Source organism: Pyxicephalus adspersus, chromosome 3, assembly GCF_032062135.1.
Source record: "Pyxicephalus adspersus chromosome 3, UCB_Pads_2.0, whole genome shotgun sequence".
NCBI lineage: Eukaryota > Metazoa > Chordata > Amphibia > Anura > Pyxicephalidae > Pyxicephalus > Pyxicephalus adspersus.
This window is the reverse complement of record NC_092860.1, coordinates 85,944,101-85,967,460: the sequence shown is the minus strand read 5'-3', so window position 1 is coordinate 85,967,460 and position 23,360 is coordinate 85,944,101. Positions and strand designations below refer to the sequence as shown.

Sequence of the window (23,360 nt, the reverse complement as noted above, 5' to 3'; positions counted from 1 at the left end):
TGCTATTTTTAATATAGTAATGAACAGAATACAGGAAGCTAAAACACCAATCTCTCAACAATCACATTGTTTTTTTTTTATTGTTTTTACTATTTGCAATGGCTTGTTTTAAACAGGTTTATCAAAGCGGTTCTCTCTCTCTCTCTCTCTCTCTCTCTCTATATATATATATATCATTCACTTGGTGCACAGAAATAGGGAAAAAAATAAACTTTGGCTTTTATTTACTCCAACATTGACAACAAAACTGGTATTTTAAAAAATTATTCCAACAGTACTAAATTCAAAACACCAGGAACGCTCAGAAACAAGACCTTCCTTCACTATGCCCTGCTCTTGCTCCTAACAATTTTGGCCTGTTGAGCTCTATCTGAACTCTCCAAAGTTAATCACAATTATACATGTGATAGAAACAACCATAAACCCACCTAATCTGCAAACCTCCTTGGCTCCCTCAGCACTTCTGAACTCTCTCAGCTTACAGACCTCGCTCAGCCTTCTTTTGTGTTTACAGACTAGCTGCCTGGGCCACCCATGAGGTTGTACCATAACTAGTTAGGATGAGGTGTTTGGCCTACCTTATCCCTTTAGGACACTGTAGACTTGGATCCCAAATAAAATGCCACACATTAGCAGTTTTCAACTCCAAGTCCTTGGTCCCTTTTCTTGGGTGTGAAATGGAAAAAACCCTGCAAACTTACCAGAAAACCTGGTCTCCCACTCCTCACTACACTAGGCACTTATCTGCCTTAAGTTCCATAGTTGTGTTTTTACCATGTGAGATCACCTTAGGCACTGCTGTCTCTGCATAATAAATATATCTATCTGTTTATATAGTTATGGGGGAGAAGCCCATGTTACACACATTTACAAATTACAGGTACCTAACTATTGCAACAAAAATGTTGTAAGATCCCTTTTTGTTTAATTTGATTTTTTGACTTTGTGGCCCTGATTTATAAAAGCTCTCCAAGGCTGGAGAGGATACGTTTTCATCAGTGAAGCTGGGTGATCCAGCAAACCTGGAATGGATCTGGTCCAGGATTCAAAACATTTCCTAGCAAGTGACTTAAGAAATCCATTCCAGGTTTGCTGGATCACCCAGCTTCACTTATTAAAGTGTATCCTTTCCAGCCTTGGCAAGCTTTATTAAATCAGGCGCCTGTGTGTCTACCCCCTTCCTTTTATAGTAAGGGGACCTAGTTAAAATCATTTCTAAGATAACAATATTTCAAAGTCCATGCAGTGCATAATTGTTTTAAAAAAAATCCCATTTGTGCATAAATATGCCAGGACTGAGATTCTTGAACCTGAAGGATTTCACCAAAATTGATGTTAGTAGTAAACTAGCTATGACAAACAAGCAGTTTGGTGGCCTAATACGCAGATGTATGGACAGTTTGGGACCGCTCTGTTGCAGGTTCTTGTTGTTTGCATTGGTAGGATGCTGAATGCTAATAATTATGGGGCTGGGGTGGCTGACTTGCTAAGTTTTATATTTACATTTCTTCAATTTATGTGTTTTTCAGACACTAAACTTTTCTAAATACTAGTGTTGACTCATGAATGCCTACACAAATATTTCCCACAGAACAAACATCTGAATAGAAGTGACCCAACAGTGAGCGTTCTAAAAAAATGTGGCAGGTTTTTATTCCTACATGAAAGACATAGCAGGGTGCAGACATGATTCACATAAACAGTAAAGAAAGCACTCCCTTTTGCTATTATACATACGGTATGTTAGGTCAACTTGATCCCAACAGGGCAGTGCCAAACTCCACAGTCATGTACAAAAGAAATGTAAAAACCCTCAGAATCAATGACTTTTTAAATATATTTAAACAGGCAAATATTGTATCTTCATGCAAGCAGTGCCTACACAGTACTACAGAGGTTATATTGACACACAGTTCACACAGTGTATTCTCATAGACTAAATGAAGGGAAACGCAGATATGTTTCATGAAAAAGTTAGTATACCACCATATTTACCTCTAGTTTAAAGTAAAAAAATAGAATTATTTGTTTCAGCTGTAAGTAGGAGGAACCTGTGTTTTTAAACTTCAAACATAAAAGTCTGGTGTTCTCTATGCTATTGACATGTTAGACATAATCATGGCAAGGTCAAAAGAGATTTATAAGGCCCACTGAAAACAAGCAGATTTGCTATCACTTTTGCACACAACTGATCCAATCAGGAGCCCAAAAACACTGAACACACAGATTCTACCCTTCTAGTTGTTTTCCCCAGATAGAAACAATGGGAATTTCACCCCAGCTACAGAATTTCCTTTAGAATAATTTTACATTTTATTGGATTAGAAAACAGATTGTACAGTAACAATCTGCCCATGTGTAGTAGCTCCAAGGCCATAAAAAATAAAGGCTTTGGATTTTTGGAAGGAGACTTATAAAGATCCCCAAACTTTGGAACTTGGTCATTTCCATGGGGTATACATGGCTCTTCCCTGCTCCCTCGTGTGCAGGATGGAGGCTTGATGGGGGAGGGGGCAGTTCGCATGACTTGCAAAAGAAATCTTTTTTGCTGTTCTATAATTCTATAATACTTTAATGACCAAGACAAACTCTGAAGTTGTTTCTTTTTGCATATCAAAGCACAGCTTGCTCTAGAAGTTAATGAATGTCTGGGCTTGATAAAGTTTTTTTTTGTTTTTGCTTTGTTTGTGTTTAGCTCACAGTGATGATTTTATACAATAACTGACACCACGCTGCCTAATAATATGTTGAGACAAACATCTGTCCTAAATGCATTTATTAAAATAATGTACCTGTTCTGACTTACATACAAATTCATCTTAAGACAAACCTACAGTCCCTACCTCATATGTAACCTGGGGACTACCTGTATTATTAGGGGCATAGAGCTGGTAAAGTTTAAATGTGTGCTTGAGCAGTGTAGGAAATGTAAAAAGTGTGCAGCACCCAATTTACTGTAGCAGAGTAGGCTACATGACTGTAAGGGGAGCACTAGTAGGGAAGCACTTCCCAATGCAAGTAGCAGAGTTCTACGCATCCCATATTGCATAAAATCCTTGCCCCTGTGAAAAGACAATGGGTTATCCTTTGCATGTGGTTATATAAAAATGTTGTAGGGATTTGTTTGGGGGCTTATTGTGGAACCTGGGAGCCCCTAGGTGAAGTAAAGCAAATACTGGTGCATTGGTACAGGTTCCCAATGGCAGTGTTTACCTCCCTATGCTTTTTTTATTGTAGTTTGCCTATTAGCACTAAACCAGATAGAATTTAATAGATGAGCATTCCACAGGATTCAATAAATTTACGACACTAAAATCTGGATTCATATAATTCAGCAAGACTTCAGGGAATTGCTGCAGAACTGAACCTGTAAAGATTTACTCATCCTTATTCCTATTTTAACTTTCTCAAACATTTTTTTTAAGTTATGTTTAACAATACTGTTTTTTAAGGACCAGTATTGTTAAACATAACAATACAGGTCCTTGTTTTTCATGCATGCATTTAAAACATCCTCTTCTTTGACGAAGCATTTAGTGGCAAACAAGTGGTGGGTAAGGGTTATACGACACATAGAAGATGTCCTTGTGTCTACAGGTGGCTCCCAACCCTAATGGCCAGCTGCTGTCAGGCAGGAAAAGCTCATTGAGCAAGTTACTAATCTCCCAACAATGTCTACCATTACTGCCATGTTTCACCCTTCTTTTCTGACATAAGATATTTGGTCAAGCTGAACATTTGCATTCACACATATCCACCGTCCCATTCATCCCATCAGTCTATGGGCAATAAAGCCTAAAATGTGTGTAAAACCATAGATGGAATATTAATGCTATTGGCATAATAATTGTATCATCTTTGTATGGTGTTTGACAATGGTGTGGGCATTGGGCAGATATAAGTTCATATAATATGGGGTATGTTAATCCTTAGCATCTGTGAGAAAGTTACTAATACAATGGATGTATTGGGTCTCTCCCAAGATACTACAGCATTTAGTGGCATTTTTCTTGGAGTCTTGTTTATGGAGGAAATCTAATTTACATAGAAGTAGTAAGTTGTACTTGCAATACTTTTCATTTTTTTGCCATTTCAAATTTAAAGTGAAGAAAAAATTGCATATTGCTAGTGATTTTCTCCTTTATACAATATTTTCTAGTTGTCACACATTTGCAGGCATCTGGACACAAGAGCCAGAGCCATGAATGTTCATTTGCAAAGATTTCAACAGAACCACCATGATGACACCATCATGCTGCCTTTGTAATGATGTCATATACTGTATAATTAAACATGGGTTTTTTAGTATCTTCCTAGTCTCCAAAACCTAATATTCACAGGTTTGGTGCAGTATCCCTCTGTATTACAGTGCATTAAGTCTGCTAATGTACTGTATGTACATATGCCACTATTTATAGTTGGAACGTAAGATTGTCTACCATTAAAGCGTTGCTGCTTGTGATCATCTAAAATATTGTGAGATATGTCATCTCAGTTAAATGTAATTACGCATTCTACCATAGGCAATAAACATGATGTTCCCCAGCTGCTGTTGAGCATGCTGTAGTTACATTTTTTATATGATGACAGTTAAAAGATGGTTAGCTGGGACATATAATATAATTGTAGCTATATTTACCATTGCTACTGATGACTGAATATTATTAGTAAGTAGAAGTAAGGATTGCCTAAAAAAAAAAGAAGTAGCACTGAGGTTACTGAAAAGTAAAATGTGATAAGGAAGTGCAAAAATATTCTGACAAGTAAGTAGATAAAGTGTAAAGTAAGTAGATAAAAGTTAAATACTAAAGATACAAATCAGTTCATCTTTTGGTACAGAAATACATGAAAGAAAAAGATACTTGACCAGGGCATCACTTTCCAGGCCCTGTTGGTAATGCAAATTAATTAGATATTGGAGCACAAATCTCAAACTTGTAAATCTGTATAAACTAATTCAACACTGATATATCCCCCAAATCTGCTTATATAAATGTTTGGCACTCTGAACCAGTGATAGCTGCATATATTCTATTCCTCACACCCAATTACTTGGAAACAGCACATCCCATGGTGTTGTGGTTCCAGATCATATGAAATAAAGTATAAATGTTAGGTTGAATGGATCACAGTAGTTCTGCATTAGAGAAGTTTAAGGAAACACTGTGGCATTTGCATTTTACTTGTAATTTAACTCCGCTATTTGCACCCAGAGTTTTGCCATAATGTGCAGGCATGTGCAGCATAATTGTTCATTGTAGCTGACTTATGTTCCAAAGTGCTTCCCTCCAGAACTGCAACATCCCATAACTTTCCCTATTATCATTTTCAACCTTTTTTTTCATTTTCTTTGGCTGGGTAGGGATGATAAACTTCTGTACAAAACCTTCTTGCCAAACCTTTACATTGAGCTGTGAACACTTGGCTCAGTGTACAAAATAAATAAATAATAAAAATAATACCTTTACAGGCAGGCAGAAAGCAGTTGGGACCAAAAAGACTTACCATTCTCTTCTGTCATAATCTTTAGGAACTGGAGATTAATTCCACTTTTTTTGCTATTGACATATATATTTGTATATATATATACAGTGGTACCTTGGTATAAGTCCTTAATCCGTTCCAGGACCTTGAAATTATACCAAGCAGGACATACCAAACAAATTTTTCCCATAAGAAATAAAAGGAAAATGATTATTCCATTCCCATGAAAAAAATCCTACTGTTATTGGCATATTATACATTAATGGGGTTGAATAAAATAATGTAAACACTGCTGAATGCTAAAATACATAAATACAAAAGCAATTAGATGAAATTAATGAAAATTTAACCTTACCTTGCTGAAAAGAGTCAAGTGCCCACTAGGATGGTGCTGAGAAGAGAGTAGGAGGAGTTGTTATTGTTTGGAAGAAGAGTCCACTTCCGATAAAACTTGAGGAAACTGACATTCTGGTGTTTTTCCACTTTTCTGTCTCTTTTCCCTACTTGAACCTGGTTGAGGATCTCCTGGTTTGACCTCTACTCAAAATCTGTCCAAAGAACTTTGCTTCTGTCCTTTCCTCAGGATGTTTCAGAAATGTGACATTGTCTGGTAATTCCAGACAATGGGATTACGGCTTGTTTGGGCTTTGTTGGGGTGGTACCTCTCTGCAAAGTTTTTGACTCCCACCCACTTGGCAAAGATTTCCTTGAATAATAAAGTAGGGGCTTCCTCTATCTCCTCCTGACCCGAGCTTGAAGAGAGTGCATCCATCTTAGTCTTGTGCTCCTCCTTCTCAAGTTCTTGCAGCTCCTCAGTGGTCAGCTCTTCCCTGTGCCCCTCCACTTACTCTTCCACATCACCATCACTCACATTCAGACCCATGGACCTGCCCAGAGAGACAATATCCTCCACTATAGTCACAGCCTCAAAGCCCTCAAGGGTCACTGCTTCTGGCCACAATTTCTTCCAAGCAGAGTTCATTGTTCTGTAGGAAACTTCCTGCCAGGCTTTGTCAATGAGATTATGGAATGGATGACTTTAAAGTGATCTTTCAAATACTCTCTCAGGGTTAAGTCTGTGTCCGAGGTCCCTTCAAAGCACCTCTGGAATAGTGCTTTAGTGTAATTTCTTGAAATTACTAATGACCTGCTGGTCCATGGGCTGAATGAGAGGAGTCGTATTAGTAGGGAGGAACTTTACAGTGATGAAGTCTAACCCTGGCAGCACAAAGTCCTGCAAGCTTGGAGGGTGAGCTGGAGCATTTTCCATTATGAGGAGGGCCTTTAGAGGCAGGTTTTTCTCCTCTAAATATTCTCTGGTTACCCAAGCCTTGCTGTTTGACCTCCAAATCACAGGTAACTGAGTTTTCTGCCCTTTATGTTTCCTAAATTCCCTCGGGTTTTCAGAGTGGTAGATCAGTAGAGGCTTTAGTTTGCAACCCCCACTTGCATTGCCACAGAACAAGAGAGTTGGCCTATCCTTTATTGGCTTGTGCCCTGGCAATGCCTTCTCCTCTTGTGTAATATAGGTCCTGTTAGGCATTTTCTTCCAAAACAGGCCTGTTTCGTCACAATTAAAAACTTGTTGGGGAACAAAGCCCTCAGCCTCCTCCTTTTTACAATTGTTGATACTGTCGTTCTCGCCATACTGTATGCAGCAGCCAAGTCCCGGATACGCATGCCACCTTCATACTTTTCAACCAACTCTTTTCACCTCCATGGTGATCCTAACCATTTTCTTTGTTGCTTGGCTTTTCTCCCTAACTTTCTTACAACTCATGGTCAATCAATTCTCTAAAAATTTAATGAACAAAACACAAATTCACCTGATTCACAGAGAGTTATACCGCAGGTCCTTCAGTGAATGATAGCATCTGTAGTACTGACGCTCGTGGGCAGTTGCAGCTAGTCACGAGAGAAGTTCTAGCATGCGAGTCTTATTCCAAACAAAGGTCATATACCAAGCAAAATTTTTTGTGTCCAAACTGGAGGTATACCAAGTTGGACCTCCAGTTAATCCAAAGCGGACGTATACCGAGGTACCACTGTAATTTGCATTTATGGCTCTACAATTATTTCATGTAATCACACACAGTATGTAGGATCAAGGGTTTGGTATTGATAGGTCATGTTTACCTTGCTGTGTATCTTAAGAATCACCAAAAAGCTGCAAGTCATGCGTCAATATCTCAGGGTCATAAACCCCTGTAGTTTTACATTTACAATTAACAAGTATCTGAAAATGTCTAACTTTTGCCTTCTGTGTTCCTCCATAAGCTATTTTGGTTCTTGTGAATTATAAATGCAGTCCATCAAAGCTGTAAGCAATTTTTAAAAATAACTCCAGCCAAAAATAGGATAAAAAAGGAGCTTCTGTAATATTCACCTTTAATCAAGAGCTGTTCCTGGCAATAAAACTGGTTCCTCTGAACTCAGGCTGTCATGGGACCCATCTCAGCCTATGACTAGACAGTAAAAGAAGAAGCAGAACAGCGCTGAACCTAATTCTCTATTAGTTTTGCTTTCTTGTTGCATCAGCAAGTTTCTTGTAAGTACATAAACTGAAACACAAAGGGAACACTGCTTCTTTCTCCTATGCTGCAGCTCTTTTGTACAGGGGGTACAGAAAACTGATCTAATTCAGGTACTAGCATATGCATTTAATGGTGTAGTTGCATTCATTTCATTTTAAAGTAAAGCAGAACACATCATATCAGGTTGCTCTTTCAGAATCCATTTAGCATTCTTTATCCTTGAACAGGCTATCCTTTTTTTTTACATACAGTACACAAAAATGTAGTCACTGTTGAGAAGTGCTGTTTAGCAGAGGGGGCTTCACACAAGACTAGTTGAAGAGAATAACACATTTTGACAGGTAAAACAGTTTGCATATTCATATTGAGGTTTAAATTCTGCGGCATAAAGTGCAGATAAAAAGTTCATTTGTTTTAGTGTATTTTATTAGCATATAGACTTTTGTATATATTTCAATATTTATTGGAGCTGAAGGTAATCATTTAATGACAGAAACAAAACTAATTGAAATGACTAATTGAAAAAGCCAAATAGAAAAAATGTTTCTTTATCACCTGATTATGCAGAAATTGTTAAATAACAGCATTTTCTTTTCATATGACAGTAAACACGTGGACTGCAGAATGTAATAGATTTTCTAGGGTCACTTGAGGTAACAGAAGACACCTGTTGCTTCACTTTAAAGTAAGAAAACATAAATTCAGCTGAAAAATGCACCCATATACTTTTTAAATCTAAAAATCTGAATTAGCTTTATGTAAAAGTGCTGGGATGTTCAGGTCACCGATGTCCTTCATTTATATTACACCAACATAAAAATAGTAATATGTCCAAATCAAAAATGTTGTTAGCATTTTGAATGATAACTGAACCTTTTAAAGCCTAACTCTGGACACAAAAAATGTGAATATTTGTTTATCATTAGTCAAGATAAAAGTCTACTTTGTGTGCACCAAATACCTTAAAACCAAAATATAACCTTGTAAATATGGCTGGGATATTATCACTTGGCTGTACATAGCTTGAGAAGACAGCAGAAAACTAGAGTGGAAAGAAAACCAGTCACTGTGAAGAAGAAGAGATTACAGTACTAGTCTGGTCTGACGTACAGGAGACTTCACATAAGAATACAAGTGACTCTTGTACTTCGTTTCATCATTACATGTCAAACAAATGTGGTCCCCAGGCTGTGGGCTGAACTGGACTTCTCAAATGAACCATCTCAATTTGCTGTGCCATAGGACATACCTTTATGCCACTCTCTCCTAGGGCTCATGGGTGGCATCTTCACTCCAACATCATATAGATGAGCCTCTACCAAACGATATGAATGTTTAGATGTTTGCAGACCAACATGGCTGAGACTGCTCAGAGGTAAATTTACAGAGCATGACACAGTTTCTAGCTGATTCCCATAATAGTCAACACCTAGATTGCTCCCCATCCCTCCTTTATTGGAACATGCATGTTAGTTCACCAAAATGTGCACAGTGATGTTTCTAGGCATCAAAAGCCCTGTTTTCAGATCATTTAGTAAAGGGGGCAGTGACCGAAGAAAACCCTAATAAAAACAGAAGGTGACCTGCCACAGAAAGAAGGAGAGAGACGGCTTATGATATCCCCAGGGGTTAGGCCTTCTATTCAGATTTGGCCTATGGACCTGGGGAAAACCAAGGGTAGGGGGCAGGAGGGCTCACCAAAACACATAGTTTTCCTGGCACAGTGGGATTTTTTTTTAAGGCAGCAGGGTCGAGGGGCACAAAGAAACCACAAAGAAACCTAATCAGGGGGCCATATGACTGGGGCTCACCATAGTTTTTTTTCCATCCTCCTGTGGGCCATTCTGACCCAGCTTATATGTTTGTATGTTTACTGATCAGGGACCCTATTCCATAAGCCAGCAAAAATGCTGTGAATAGTGATTAGTAAAGCACCACTAAGTCCAATGTCCAGAAAAAGACAAACATTTATATTGCAAATAATTTAGAAATGTTAGCCTTAAAATATTTTGTAATATTATTTACAGGTTTGCTTATCCTTTCAACGGTTAATCTAGGAATGTATTTTTAAAGCAAACATTTTCTTACAAATTGTACTGCTATGGATACAAAATATATTTACTGTAAAGGCAAATTGCCAAAACATAACTACTTTTTCTAAGTTCCATGTAACTCTTTAAAATACAATTTTGTTTATAACACAACATTTTTTTTTTTTTAGAATTCACTTGAAGTTTATGTTTTAAGAAAAACAATGCCTTACTAATGTACCACTGTAGCAACTCAATAATACAAACATCAAGGGCCTTTGTTTATTTTTAGCTGTAAGATTTAGCAGTGACCACATCAGAATTTATTTTTCTTTCTTCTTCAATAATGATAGTAAAGAGTAAATTTCTACTTTGGGGACCTTCTACATTAAGGTTGTTTATGGGTGTTGTTAGTACATCTGCTGCATGATTTATAGCATTAAACAACATAAAACATTTTTAATCCATTTTAGATGCACTATGACCTAATTACACCTGTACATTATGGGAAGTTATGCATTCTTCGTGTTAGCACACTGTATGTTATGTGTGTTAGTGCTGTGAGATGGCATTTATCATCAATGGTATCCTAATGCATTCATCAGGGCAGATGTGTTGCATTGCCTCTCAATGCAGGGTAACAGACTACTACATGTACTAGTGCAGAGCAGCAGAAAACAATATAATGCAAACTCCATGTTTTTGTCTCATATGGTGCATTGGGAACCAAATTATTTGAACGGGCTGTCCTAACGCAATGCACGTCAAAAAATAGCACATGTTATTGCACCAGGACAGAAAGATGTGATTGGGCCCTTATTCCATGTCAGGAGCACAGACTTTGGAACAGAGAGCAGAGATCCTAACATAGGCATTCAATTAAATATTTACCTGGGATCCAGCAGATTACCAGTATCCACCAAAACCTGCTATATTATTTTTATGACAACTGACCCTAATACGAATAGTTGTTGGAGCATCAGCACTGCCCTAATCTCTTTAGAAGCTTGCTGGAAGCAGAGCCCCAAGGAACTTCATATGTGTCATCTGATATGTATATTCATGTATGTATATTCATGTCCTTCATTAGGGACGCATCGAGTAATAAAGTAAAAATACAGATTATAAGTTTTTTTGGAGTGCTTTAGAACTTCTGTTAGTTTTTTTCTGTTCTCTTTGTTTTGATTGGGGAGATTTCCCTGGTTTGTGTTTATATATAACTAATGTGCCACAGAGTACACAAATCAGGTGGGAGGGGTAGAACAACAAGACATAAAGACATAACTTTTTTTTTTAATTTTGTCCCTATCCTTATATCTCTATACTTTCCCCCATGTTTTATACTCTTGAACATGAAGTCAATAGAAGAAAATAAATTTTGATGTGGCAGAAATGTAGTGTGTTTCTACCTTCCTTTGTTACATGACAACACAGTAAGTTAGCTCTGAATTCCAAAGGACTGTGTTGTCACTCCTATTCAATTCTGATTGCAAAGAACTTATTCTTTACTCCCTTCCCACATGTACATAATGCCTTCTTATGCACAGGCAGAGAAAAAAATTAATCAGCTCACAAAATTTGAGCAAAAAGTTTTTTTTTGTTGCACAGATAACAAAAGTGATATATTTATCACCAAACAGGAGCAAATCATTGTTCACTGTTAAGGTCCCCTTGTTACTTATCATCACCAGATACAGACTGAAAAACTCAAAACTCACTCCCATCCAAAAAGATAACATGTTTCTAAGTATGTACAGTAACAAATCAAGCACTGAGATGTCTGACCTGCATTTGCTATTTCAGCGTCTCACTAAGAAGAAATGCAAGGATAAGAATGAGCCCACAGCTTGGCCTTAAAAAACAAATTGGCAACAGCAGCTCACTGTTGGAATCCCAGCAGGTTCCTTTTTAAACTCACAGTACTCATGCACAATGATATAGTACTCAAATTTAGTTTTTGTTCACATCAAAGTATCCTAATATCTAGCATAGTCATTTCAGATGAAATGTCACTTATGGCAAAGCTTCTAATCATTATTGAAGCTGTCATCCAATCATACAACATCATATCCATTAGATAAAGCTAAACATAGCTAAAACAAATTAGTTGCAGCATGTTCCCAGTAATACAACATGTCAGTCTCGCTAAAGGACAAACATCTTTATAAGTCTTAGAGCCTAATTAACACATCTGTACATGACAAGGCAGACTTCATTCTTTTATCAGCCAAATGAATCAAGCTATATATGTCTAACAAAAGCTGACTACAATTGCTGCCATGGGCTTTGGACAAACAGTATTGAGTATTAAAAGATAAAGTCAGTTTCCAAAAGTTTCTTTTTTGTAAGTACTTTAATATTCTTTATTTTTTAAATTTTTTTCAGCACCATGTTCAAAATCAATGTTTATAGCCCCAACATGTCTCTGTCAATGAACATTCTTCTTCTGTAGCAAGGATGTAAAATACAATAGTCTCACAAGTTAGAAAAAGATCTACATATAGGCTACATATAGATAAAAGATGTCAAATACTAGTGACACTGTGTCCAGTTAATAGGACAAATGGTAGAAGTTTCTGATCTCTATAAGAACGAAGCATAAACATGTGCCTGTTTCTGAGGTTTTAAAGTGGAAACTATAATAAAATTAGAAAAATTTGTTAGCAGGGAGGTTCAATATTGCAGAAGGGACAGGTAATGCTCCTCCCTCAAAAAATATACATACCTGCCTGCTAGCAATGTTTTCTTTATTGTACACTAAGCTGGGTATATGCAGGTCAGAGTACAACTACTGGTTTCCCAACATACCCCTGGTTGCCAGGAATAAATGAATTCCAGTGAGCATTTGTCGGAGTTACATGATTCCAGCCTGATCAAGTTGGCATAAGATCTGAAACACGAATGAAGTTCAGGTGAAAATGAATAAGGGAAATTCAAATATTGCAATCAGGCAATTATTTACATTCCTTGTCCCTTCTGCATTAAATAGCCTACCTGTTCACAATTCTTTCTAATTTAAGTTTAGTTCTGCAATAAGCCCTCCTTGTCAACTATAGGTAACCTCTGACATTCACTACCCATTGACTGATGCATATCAGTCTGCTTTGAATCTGCTTCAATTTGTTTAAAAGGTTTTTTTGAAACAAGTAACAACTGTATATCCATCCTCATCTTGAATGTGGATACAAAATATGGCATTATCCCTATAGCTAGAGTGCCAAACACTGCTCATTGTCAATGTATGTCAAGGTATCAGTCTCTATTCAAATAAATAGAAAAAGCAACAGTATCTCAAGACCATAATTTCTGGATGATATATATATATATATATATATATATATATATATATATGCATCATATTAAAATGCAGGATACAGATTTGGGGGTCTTTGCTTATTTTAAACAACAAAGTAATTCTTTTTTTTTTTTTGACACAAAACTTTTTTTTAATTATTTATACTATTTATACAGCTAATTATAGAGTGACACATGTTGTTCATATGCCCAACACTTAAACCAGTCACCTACTGGAGAATGAAATAGCAGCTATGAGCAAGCAACCCTGAGGTTTTGGAAGATCACCAAATTAAAGTCTCTGTGGGAAGGAATTAGTTGTTAACTCCGAGTCTATTACAGATCAGATAACAACAAGGACAACAAGTAATAGATTTCACTGGGAAACCAGTTTTCAGGTTCAGCAAGCTGAAGTTATACACCTGTCCTCTCAACCAATATGTAACAGCAGTGATATTCAAGGAATAACCAGAGAAAACAAAATCACTATTACACATGAGCTGTATGTATGAGCTGAGTCTGCATTGAATGATATTAGGATGAATTATCTCTGCACAGAATCACATTTCTAGTATAGTATAGTGATAGCGATAATCCTTGCACTGTGTTCAGGCAACAGGGTAAAATATCACATTTACTAGTTAAATACTGAAAACTGATACATACTTGAGAAGTAAGGTTTAGAGAACCATTCATAAGGAAGTGTCAATCTGATAACAGACCATACCATTGGTGTTCTGGGACAATCATGTCTGCCAATTACCACTTTTATTTGTACATTTTTATGTACAGGGCATACTAAGCCAATTTCTGCAGGCAAACCAGCATTTTGGACTGGACTGATCTCTGGGAAAATGTAAACATCCCCCTTGCATAAAATACTCCCTCAAAGATTTCCGCAAAAGTGAAAAATACCTACTACTGTACTATAGTGATTCACCTGATCAATTATATATAATGCTCTGGGAATCTTTGTTTATCTTACAAAAAATCTAATTGTAAAACATAGACTATATATAAAACACACACCTATACATATAAAACCAAATGACAAAAAATAAAAATGTATAATTATAAAAGAAAGAAAAAAAACACAATTTCCCCTTAAAGTCTGCCTTGGAGAAGGCAGTCAGAAAGTCTTACATTTCTCTTTTGTTATTAAGGTAAGTAAAAGAGGTTGAGTGTATTTGGTTGGTTGTGTTTATACATAAGGTTTACAGCTTATGGAAGACAAAAAAAATCAATAACAATCCAATAGAGAAAAGAATGAGATGGCACCATTATCAAGCTTTGGAGTGCTGAAGGCCAATCTGATCAAAATTATCACTTTTATATTTCTATACTTCAAAGTTTACTATACAAAAGCTGATTTACAACACTATAAATTCCTATAAACAAGTAAGCAGCTTAGGAGCAGTAACATTGCTAGAAAATCAAAGTCTTATTCTTTTTTTCACATTGCTTACAGTCGTTAGTTTGATTCACCAAAGATCGGTAAACCGAGCAATAGTACAACTGTAATTATTGCTCAATTTTGCACGCTAATTGATTCATTAAAAAGTGAAAAAATTGCATGCAACACTGAACGATAATTGCAAAAGGTACTAGCAATTAATCAATGTTTTATTCTCCTTTTAGGTGAAAAATGAGTAAGCAGTTAGTGTCCAGTAAGAGTCAAGTGTTGTGACAAAAGCTGGAAGCACCAGCAGGGGGTTACCAGGGTTTACATTTTGGAGTCTTTTTTTAAAGTAGTAAATCTGGCAAATATTCTCTTATAGGGAATTTTTAAGTGGCCTTTTTAAGTGTGTTTTCAGTGGCATTTAATGTTTGGTGAATGTTAATAATTGCTTTTTAAATAGACCCCTTTAATTTTTGTAAACAATTTTTACAAAAGTTTTATTGATAACTTGACTTTATTCTAAAGTTAAGGAACAGTTAGAACCCGATTCTTATTGGTCTCATTTTTTACTCTTTATTGAAAAATATTTAACGAATAACACAATTAATTACAATAAGTTTGCAATGCACACATAAAATTGACAGCTATTTCCAAAAGGGATGCCTGAAGCTTCAACCTTAGTGCAGCATTTTTTCCAATACATACAAAATGAAAGACCACGGTCCAAAACTAAGCTTTTGCAAAAGGGGATGCTAATCTGAATAATAAATGTGCCAGGGATACTTAAAACATTATTATACTTGGATCAGCTCTGGATTAATTCAACTACATTTTTATAGTACAGTATTTTGTAATGTTGCAGTTAATTTTATCAAAGAAACTGTGACATACATTTTCCAGTAAAAGTAAAGCATATATTTGATTGTGAGAAGTTTTGTTTTTATGATCCCTAGTGGGAACATTCTTATTGATTGCTCTACGATCCATTTAATGCAATAGAACAGTCTAACCCACTGGCCAAATTATGATGAAAAAAAGGTTGCTTGAAAAAGCTTTTTAATGAAGCATCTCAAAAGACAAAAGCTTCCTTTTTTTAATTCTTTATTCACAGCAACACACACATAACTTACAGAAATTAGACTTTTTTAAAATCACTGCCCTCTTTGGCTCTGTAGAACGAGTAAATTAAAAAAAATGTGGCAATAACGTTCTATTTTCTAAAATAAGGCAGCAAGGTTGTAATAATAACATTCATATCAACTCTTGGATGTACAATTCCTTCAGAAATAGTATATAACTGTATGAAAATATTAATTTAAGTCAATTATAATCACCTATTATGAAATTTTAATACCAGCATTTTGTATTGCTATAATAAGACCCAATGACGGGGGACATTTTTTGAGATGATGTATGGTTTACTGTGTCTAGGATATTGCCTTCTGTACTCACAGCTGTGATGTATAAGTATGAATTGTGCTACTAGCCATAGTTTGATGGTTTAAGTTGTAAATGAGAAATTACTTTATTTGATGAACATAACTTATTGCAGTGCAGTGCGTATCCCTCTTTTTGTCTCTTTATTAATTACATCTACATGGATTCTAGTAAACGGTTACATAGGAAAAATAAAAAGCTTTTACTTTTTTCTGTGTTGCTGTTGGTTTACTGTACTATCTCTGGTCAAATTAAAATCAGCAGGACTTCTAATTCTTCCCTATTCTATTAAAGCTAAAAGAACTAAATATATACTATAATATATTAATATATATATATATATATATATATATTCAATCTCCAGGTCCTACCCAAACAGTACATTTTTTTATTTACACTCCGGTCATCCCCTTGCTACATAGCTTTAGGCAAACTTAATAAACAGTGTGGTTACTGCAGTTACCTAAAATATTAAATTTGACCAGACTTTTTGAACTCTGGGCCCACGTGCTCTTAGGAAGTGGTCAATAAAAATTAAACAGGATGAATGTTTTAACATATATGTGGGCCCATGTGCTCTCAGGATAGAGGAATAGTAAATATTAGGAAATTAGGATGAATGTTTTTAACCCAATGTGCTGTCAGGCCAGAGAGTCTTTAAAAATAAATTAGGATAACTGAATTCGAGTTGGACCTATCTGCTAAAAAGGCCAAGGAGAGGCTCACTTTGTCATAAGTCCTAAGGGAGCAGTGTTATAATACAATAATATATTTGGGAAACTCAGTCTATGGCTATGAACTGACCAAGAACCATTTTTTTCTGTAATTGTTTCTGAAATATGATCATTTCATTTCTAAAATGTTTTTAGGATAGCGTTTGAGCAGCGCAGTGTGGCATTTTTCATGTGTAGGACAATTTAGGCAATGTAATGTGGTTTTAAGCCGATCATTTTCCTATTTACAAGATAGCATATGGTGATCAATCAGATCTTATCTGATTTTTCTGAACCACAGAGAAGAAATTAGATTTATTAAATTGTTTTAATTAGAAGTGAGAAGCACTCCCAAATATTTTAATATGCCTTTTTAATGTTTTTAAACTAGTTTCTCAAAAAAATACCACCTTGTGAGAAGTGATTTCAATGCATTTCTCAGGCTTCTGATTAATCCCAGAGCTCAGAATAAATGAGAAGTGTATTAAAAACTTCTAGTAGAAACTCTTTTTAAGTTCAGGACAATTACTGCAATGTCATCTAAGTAAATCACAGTTTTTAGAAATGTGCTTCTTCAAAGTGACAGCACATCCTCAGGAGCATTTTGTCAAAGTCCTTCGGGGAACTGCAAAACTTTCTTATCACAACTTTGTTGATAAAAACTTTTCCCTAGTGTTACAATATTTTGTATAGTGACTTATTGTCAACTGTTTAAATAAAAAATAGCTTAATTTTGCCTTATTATTAGGTATAAAACATACTAACATTTTATTTTGTTATTATAAGAATATAATTATAATAATAAATAATAAAATATTTATCCACTTTCAGATCACTTAAAGCTGGTCACACACATGCCCCTCCATAACAGGGCCTACCGACACAATATTTTGTATTTGTATCCAGTCAGACAAGCCTTTACACTCCAAATTTTTGCAAGATCTAAGGGAGCCATTCAGCATTTTCTAATCCATCTTCAGTGGCTTTAGTCCAGATACATCATTTAAAAGTGTCTATCAAGAATAAAGGTTCCAGAATTATTTAAGTCTAATCTCAGGTGTAAAAAAACACAACAGATTTCAATATGCCATTATTTATTTAACACGAAAGAAGCCAAAATGGAGAAGCCATTGGTGCAAAACTAAGCAAACATTCAAGGTGTTGGTTTGGAATGATTTTTTATCACCCTTCAGGTTTGTAGGCATTCACTTATACACAGCTCACTTACGGTCCTGACACACAATTTCACCATTTATTTGGTGTGCTTGGTATCATTGTCCTGTTGCACAACACAATTTCAGCCTAGCTTTAGCTATTACACAAATTACCTCACATTTGGCTCCAAAATATGAAGAAACATCTCCACTTTGGTCTTATCTGTCCAAAGGACATTGTTCCAGATGACCCCCTTCCACCACATGACTACCACATCCAAGACCTGGTCAATGGCAGAGAGATATCCGCAACCTTGACCACAACCTATTCTCAAACTGCCTTACGGCCCTAACCCCCAGCCTCTCTAAAATCACATCTCTGGGAAAAGCTGCCATTTGTTTCAACAACACTCTTTCTCTGGCTCTGGATAAAGTTGCCCTTGCCACCTTCCGCTACCCCCGTTCCTGGCACAACAATCACACTAAAGAGCTACAAGGACTCTTCGGGCATCTGAGCGCAAGTGCGGGAAATCTGGCCTCAGCGCTGACTTTATGGACTACAAAGCCAAGCTACAAAACTTAAACACTGAGCTCACTGTCAGCAAGCAAAATTTTTCTCCGCTGTCATTTCCTCTCAAGCTTCCAACCCACGGAGCCTCTTCTCAACACCCTCCTAAACCCCACACCTGCTCCCCACACATCATCCTTCTCTGCCCAAGACATTGAAGACATTGCCACCTACTTTAGAGAGAAATTTACAAAATCAGACATGATGTCTCCGCCCACAGGGCCACTCCAACCATATTCACCCCATATTCACCCCTTCCACCTGTAAATCATCACTGGCCTCCCTCAGCCCTGTTACTGTGGATGATTTCTCCTCTCTTCTCTCATCATCTCCATCTACTACCTGCCCGCTTGACCCAATTCCCTCTGATCTACTCCATGCCCATTCCTCCAGCCTGGCCCTCGCCCTAACCGAACTATTCAACCTCTCCCTTTCTACTGGTATATACCCCTCTGCTTTCAAACATGCCATAATTCTCCCTATCCTAAAGAAACTCTGACTAGACCCCTCCCTACCTTCTAGCTACCATCTTATCTCCCTTCTCCCATAGGTCTCCAAACTTCTTCAGCACCAACTCTTTCCTTGACCCTTTCCAGTCTGATATTCAAGCTGCCCATTCCACTGAAACAGCCCTTACTACTACCTCCTTGATCTATCCTCTGCTTTTGACACTGTTGATCACTCCCATCTAATACAAATCATGCGCTCCATTGGTATCAGTGACACTGCTCTCTCTTGGTTTGCTTCCTATCAGTCTGGCAGCTCCTTTCAAGTTTCTTTCAATGGTAATTCCTCCTCTCCCACTCCACTCCCTGTTGGGGTTCCCCAAGGGTCAGTTCTCTTTTCTCTGTACATCTCCTCTCTCAGTAGTCTCATATCCTCCTTTGGTTTACAGTACCATCTGTATGCTGATGACACTCAAATCTATCTGTCCACCCCTGACCTGTCTCCCTCAATCCTGGATAAGAACTCATGTTGCCTGTCAGCCATCTCATCATGGATGTCTGACCGATTCCTGAAACTCAACCCAGATAAAACCGAATTCATCATCTTCCCCCCCTCAAATTCCAAACCCTCCTTAACATATTCCTAACTGTTAACAACACTGTTATTCGGCCCTCCCCTCAGACACGTTGTCTTGGCTTTACCTTTGATTCTGCCCTCTCATTTATCCCCATATTCAGAACATTTCCAGGTCCTGTTACTTTCACCTACGCAACATTTTCAAAATCTGCCCCATCTGTTCCCAGAGACCACCAAACAACTTGTACACGCTCTCTCGTCTGGACTACTGTAACATCCTCCGCTTTGGTATTCCACTAACCCGTCTCTCTCCTCTACAATCCACGTGTCCTCAAAGAGCTGAGCTTGGTTATTTCAAAGCCATTACTTCTAATTTTTAGAGACTCTTTAGTCGCTGTCACTTATGGGTGTAAAGCCAATGTGGCTCCTATCTTCAAAAAGGGAGCAAAGTCATTACCAGGTAACTACAGTCTACAGACAGTTAGTTTAAAGTCCATAGTCGGAAAGGTCCTGGAGAGTTTGATAATGAACCACATAGAGGAGTTTCTGCTAGACAATAATAGTGATAGTCAGCGTGGCTTTAAGAAAGACAGAAGTTGTCAAACAAATGTACTCTCTATTTATGGAATACAGAATAGAGGAAGTAGGTAAACAGGTAGACAGTGGAATATCCATTAATATAGTGTACTTGGACTTTGCTAAAGCATTTGACACTGTACACCACAGACGGTTAATATGCAAGTTAGGGTCGATAGGTTTAGAAAAGTCAATCTGTAAATCGATAGAGAACTGGCTTAAGGATCGCATTCAGGGAGTTGTAATCAATGATTCATACTCTGAATGGTCTAAGGTTATTAGTGGTGTACCCCAGGGTTCAGTGTTGGGACCTTTACTGTTTAACATCTTTTTAAATGATATAGAGTTTGGGATTAAAAGTACCATTTCTGTGTTTGCAGATGACACCAAACTATGTAATGGAATTAAATCCATACAGGATGTCTATAATCTACAAGCAGACTCGGCTGTACTGTTTGATTGGGCAGCCAAGTGGCAAATGACATTTAATATAGATAAATGTAAAATAATGCACTTGGGGGCTAACATGCATGCTTCATACTGTCTAGGGGGAATACATTTGGGGGAGTCAGAAATGGATAAGGATCTGGGGGTTCTGGTAGATCGTAGACTTAACAACATCATGCAATGCCAAGCTGCAAAATCTAAAGCTAGTAAAGTACTTACTTGTATTGAGACTACAGGGATGGAGACTTTATCCTGCCCCTGTACAAAGCACTGGTCAGACCACATCTGGAATATGAAGTCCAGTTTTTTTCACCAGTTCACAAAAAGAACATTGTGGAATTGGAGAGAGTGCAGAGAAGGGCAACTAAATTATTAATTAATTAATTAGAAGAGATTAGCTTAACTGAATCTATTCTCCCTTGAGAAGAGACGTTTAAGGGGCGATATGATCACCCTGTATAAATATATAAATGGTTCATATAGAGAACTCTCTTACCCATTATTCACTTTGAGATTATTACAAAGAACAAGAGGGCACTCATTGCGTCTGGAGGAAAAGACGTTTAGGCTCCAGATAAGGAATGGATTCTTCACTGTAAGATCCATGAAAATGTAGAATCAGCTCCCTCAGGAAGTAGTTTCAGAAACTACTATAGATTGTTTTAAGAAAAAACTGGATACTTTTCAAGAAGCACAGAATATAACTGGGTACTAAGGCTTTAAAGTAAAAATAACAGTGACTGTTGATCCAGGGAACATCTGATTGCCTCATGGAATCAGGAAATATTTTTTTTCTCCTGTTGAAGCAAATTGTACCAGGGTTCTTTTGCCTTCCTCTGGACCAACTATATCTTATAGGGTTTTATAACTGGGATGTGTTTATTTCCCTAGTGGTTGAACTTGATGGACTTATGTCTTTTTTCAACCTAACCTACTATGTAACAGTCAATTATGAACGCTGCAGCCAGACTCATTCATCCTTCCCATTGCTCCTCTTCTGCTGCATCTCTTTGCAGTTCTCTTCATTGGCTTCCATTACACCTTAGAATCAAATTCAAGCTCCTGTGCTTTGCCTTCAAATCTCTTCACAGTTCTTGTCCCACTTGCTTTTCTGACCTGGTAAAAAAATTTCACTCCCACAGCTGCTCTCTCAGCTCCTCTGATGACCTACAAATTACTTCCTCACTCATAACCACATCACACGCACGGCTCCATGACTTTTCTAGAGCTGCCACAATTCTCGGTAATGGTCTTCCTCGTCCTATTCATCTTGCTCCAACTTTTTGCTCATTTAAAAGACCACTCAAAACCCATTTTTTTCAAACTTACCTACCCATCTTCTTCTGTCTTTTAAAACCGTAACTACTTCCCACCAGTTCCCCACTACCATTCGCTACTACCCCATATCCCCCCTCCTATTCTAAGTTAATTCCCCCATATCCTAGATTGTAGGCTCTACGGGGCGGGGTCCTCTCCTACTGTGTCACTGTCGGTATTCGTCAGTCATTTGCAACCCCTATTTAATGTACATCGCTGCGTAATATGTTGGCGCTATATAAATCCTGTTTACAATAATAATATTGATGTGTGATTTTATTAGATGCAAATTTGCAAACCTAAGCTGCACTGCTATTTTCTTTGAAGAAGATGATGCTTTTTCACAAAAAGTCTTGCAAACAAGCCTTACTTGTTCAGACTTTTTGTAATTGTATTGCTGTAAACTTTACCATTTAACACGCCGTAGAATCTGAGATGCAGAGCTTGTTTTTTTTGCAGTTTTTCTTAGCATTTCACTGTCTGACCATGGGGTGAATTTGCTGGCAGTCCATTTCTGGGAAGATTGGCTGTTGTCTTAAATGATTTCAACTTGTGAATAATTTTTCCACTGTAGAATAATGTACTTCAAGCTGTTTGGAAATGGTCTTTTAAGCATTTCTAAAATGATGGGTAGCAACAATTGCTGCTTTAAGATCACTGATGATGTCTTTCTTCCTTGGCATTGTGTTAACATACATCTGAATGCTGCAGATCAGCAAACTGACAAAACTTTTGCTTTTATAGTGGTGGACATACTTTGAGGTCATATTTGGTAAACAAATAATAATAACACAGAGTAATATGTCATGCGTTGTTATTCATCTGAGGTCTATCTATTTTTAAGACCTGCTAAGGACTAGATGATTTTTTTGATTGATTTGATGCCTTGCAAAATCTTGGAATTTTAAAAGTGCAAACATTTCTACATCTTCTAAATCTCATGAATTTATGGGGTTGAAGTTAGTAGTAGTTACTAGAGCTTTATCTCATTCACTAAGCTAAGTGACCTATCCCTAAAACAGGAAAAATGAACTTGCTAAGTTCACCCCATTAAATAATTTATATGAGATTCATAAAGTACACAAGATGTAAGATAATATTATTGGGGACAGTTCTTTGATCACATAGAGTGCAGATTACATGATAGATTGCAAGGTTTCATAGCTGTACAAGTTTACCCCATCCCATAAAAGGGACCCTTTTTTTACTTTCAGAACGTCTTATATATACAGGAAGCTACACAGCACACCAAGCTTCAAAAAATGCTCCTCCTCCTGACTGTTTTGCAGAGGATTATTCAAAGCTCAGTTTAACATAAATTGATTACATTTACTAGTTTTTAATCTGTTTTCATATTCAATGGGTAACATCAGAAGCTGGTCAA

General features: G+C 37.0%; 1 protein-coding gene across 1 annotated transcript in view; it reads right to left on the bottom strand.

The window, feature by feature from the left end:
* Nucleotides 1-23,360, bottom strand: part of CCSER1 (coiled-coil serine rich protein 1) — a 463,885-nt gene that overhangs the window by 72,155 nt on the left and 368,370 nt on the right. The window lies entirely within an intron of this gene.